Source organism: Pteropus medius, unplaced genomic scaffold, assembly GCF_902729225.1.
Source record: "Pteropus medius unplaced genomic scaffold, Ma_sr-lr_union100, whole genome shotgun sequence".
Classification (NCBI taxonomy): Eukaryota; Metazoa; Chordata; class Mammalia; order Chiroptera; family Pteropodidae; genus Pteropus; species Pteropus medius.
The window spans coordinates 7,720,283-7,723,539 of NW_024349225.1; the positions used below are offsets into that span (position 1 = coordinate 7,720,283).

The 3,257-nt window shown below is 46.0% G+C and overlaps 1 non-coding gene across 1 annotated transcript; it reads right to left on the reverse strand.

Moving 5' to 3' along the window:
* Nucleotides 1-1,169: 1,169 nt before the first annotated feature.
* On the reverse strand, nucleotides 1,170-1,288 carry LOC120617818 (5S ribosomal RNA). The gene has a single exon (XR_005657055.1). It is a non-coding gene; the product is annotated as a 5S ribosomal RNA (ribosomal RNA).
* Nucleotides 1,289-3,257: the final 1,969 nt, after the last annotated feature.

The window sequence follows — 3,257 nt, forward strand, 5'->3', positions numbered from 1 at the left end:
AATAGAGCACACAGTGGAAACAGTCCAGTGAATTATCAGCCCGATATGCTGAAAACAATTGCTAATGTATTGAAAGCAAAGACTTGATATAGAAAGGCGGGTGATAAGGGCTTTGAGAATGGAAGACTAAAGACATGGTTATATAGTGCGTGCACTGGCAGAATTCTCGGGCCCAATTATTAATGCCTTAGGAGTATTCAGATGAGTAATTAAATTTAGTAGCAACCGAGCCCTTCATAGCCACTTGGCAAATTTCCCTAACAACCACCCAAGCAAGGGACTGAGCTAGGGAAGAAAAAACAGTCCTCATGGACACCACCTCCTGTGTTCCTCCAGCGGCAACCCACACCCATCCAACGCTCTCGTCGTCACCCTCCCTTGCACCTAGTGAGGTCTCTCTCATCCTCGGCCTTCCTCGGTACATAACCCGGCACTAGTAAAGTATCCATCACAGGAGATGATTTGGCAAAGGACCATAAATCCCTTCCCGAAATAGCAGAGGCTCGGATGTCCACTAAAAGACCTTTCAGCCCTCCAAGAATCCACTGGCGGTCCTGCCTGGGAGGTGCTGTCTTTCTTGTTTGACTGGGCAGACTGTAGGGCACGAAGTGGGTCTAGGACCTAGGTAGAGTCCCAACAACCTGATGGCAGCATTTGATGGAGAACTCAGAGGCCAGAGTCCTGCCTCGTGCTCTGTACCTAAACAAGTCATTCTTGTGTGTAGTGCCACACACAAGATATGGTAGCAGAGGAGCTGTCATTACCGCTGCCGAAGGAGTCTTGGAATACTTCACCAAGTACTCCGGCATAACTAGCGGCTAAACAGGCGATGGATGAGTTTTCTCTGCCCGTTCTCCTGAGCCAGACTCTGCCAGCACTGTCCAGCAGAACTTTCTGCAGTGATAGAAATGTCTTAAATCTGTGTGTCCAAATACAGTAGCCACTAGCCACATATAGCTATGGAGCCCTTGAAATACGGCTAGTGTGAGGAACTAAACTTTTAGTTTTATTTAATGTTGATCAATTTGAATTTAAATAGCCACATGTGGCTAATAGCTACCATATTGGACAGCACACCTCTGTTTGTTTGTTCGTTTATATTTTACTTACTTACCTTATTTATTCATTTATTCATTCATTCATTCATTCATTCATTCATTTATTTATTACGCCTACAGCACCTGGTCGTCCTAGGTGGTCTCCCATCCAAGTACTAACCAGGCCCGACCCTGCTTAGCTTCCGAGATCAGACAGGATCGGGCTTGTTCAGGGTGGCATGGCCGTAGACTGCACCTGTTTGGATTTCCTCTTCAACCAGGCAAAACTGATCACTAATGGGAAAAGCACCCTCAGTTTTTCCTGGATGGGACCCCAGCTCTAAAGAAATGCTATAACTTTTTTTTTTTTTAATGAGAGCATCTCTGTGGCTCTTTCCATTCCAGCTAAGCTTCGGGTCCTGCACACTCACAAAGCCTCCTGCAAAGAAAAAGTCTGAAAGGATGTTTTCCTAGAAAAGCTTGCCCAAGAGCCCCGGTGACTGATGAGGTATCTATCCCTCTGTCCACCGCTCACCCAGTTATAGACATTTGTACATACTTTCTCTAGGGAAAAAATGTGTAAATGTGAAGGACAAAGGGTAACTGAAAAGCATGTAGTCAGCAGTGTTCTCTGTCCATCCCGAGTCTAGGAGCAGAGGGTTGGGCCCCAGAAAATCACTATAAGAAAAACTGGATAACTTCCTCTAACTAGCCCTTCGTTGAGCAGTTCTGGCGCTTACGGTTGTAAGTCATTCTGACATTCAGAGTTGTGCTTTGGGTTTTCTTCTCATGATGAAAGGGTCCCAAGTCAGCACAGCTTTTTATTTGATTTAGGTCAAGAGAAAAGACTTCCAGAAAAACCAAATGAAAAGCGAGACACATCAGCTTCTAAAGAACGTCCATATTTATTTGACATAGCTTTACCATACACGTCTCATGCCAACACACAGGAGGCATACACAAACAAACGCACCAGCTTCTGTGTTCCAAAGTCACATGGCAATAAATAAGGATGGGTGGGTCCTTTTTTTTCTCCCCGCCCCTCTCCAGGAAATGAGACTTCATTTCTTTTTAACTGTACAAAATTTACACTGTGAATGGTGAGGGCAACAATCCAGAGCGTAGGGGATCTGGGGCTTGAGGTCTGAATGCAAGTCGAGGGCAGCATCTGAAGTCCTGCAGCCCCGAACCTGCCTGTCTGGCTGGACACAGTCCTCAAGGGGGCGAGTACAAATGATTCTTGTCTCTAGGTGGGCAGCCGATGAGAGTGGGGGTGTCCTCCTCTGTCCACCTGTGCTCCGCCTCCCTAAGCAAAGGAACCCTTGGCGCACCTCCCAGACCTGCCGCTGTCTCCTCACCAGAGCTAGCAGCATGAAACTGTGCTTTCAGTGTGGGCCTGCCAAGCGGAGTGTGGGTGGGATGATTCTGCTGCGCTCTCTCTTTTTGGCTCCAGTCACCGTGTCAGAGCAGTTGGAGCAACTGCTGCAGAAAGGGCCAATGGACCAATCCAAGAAAGAGAGAGCCAGTGATGTGCTTTTTATTTAGCTTGCAGCATGCCCAGAGCCCTTCAGCAGCAGGCAATAAAACAAAACTCATTTCCGCTTAATTGAATTTTTCTTCATCTCACGGTTTCCAATTTTTAAAGTGCAATGTTTAAAAATGAGCCTCCTCAGTCCTTCCAGACCCTGCTGGCTGAGGCGGCGTAGTCGTTATTCCCATGGTTTTAACCAGGTCGTCAGCAGCGGCGTGTGGGAGCGTGAGTGCCCGACAGCATGCAGCTCTTGCTCAGCTGAAGCCTTCCACCCGCTCCTGTAAGGAGGCCGTTATCTCTAAATGACCAGGTTGAGCTTCAGAGATGGTCGGGTCTTTTATTCTACAGATTACTTATACTTCTTGCAAAGCGAACCTAATTATGAAGATCTAATGGCCTCCGATTATCTTATTAGATCTCATGTTTTACGTTGGCAAAAAAAACCAGAAAAACAAAAAACAAAAAAACGATCACTTTTGAAGACAGTACCAAATGTTCATCTTATGTCTTAATTTTGTCCTCTTTCCCTGACATGAGTTTCCCTGTATTAGTCTGCAGGAATCATGTTATCAATATTAGTTGATTCTCACTTTACATTATATTCATAATTATCAGATGAGGCAAGAAAGGGAAAAGCACAGAGACAGAAAGGAGTTTGCCTCAGGTTGCACAGCAAGTCCTTGAAAGGG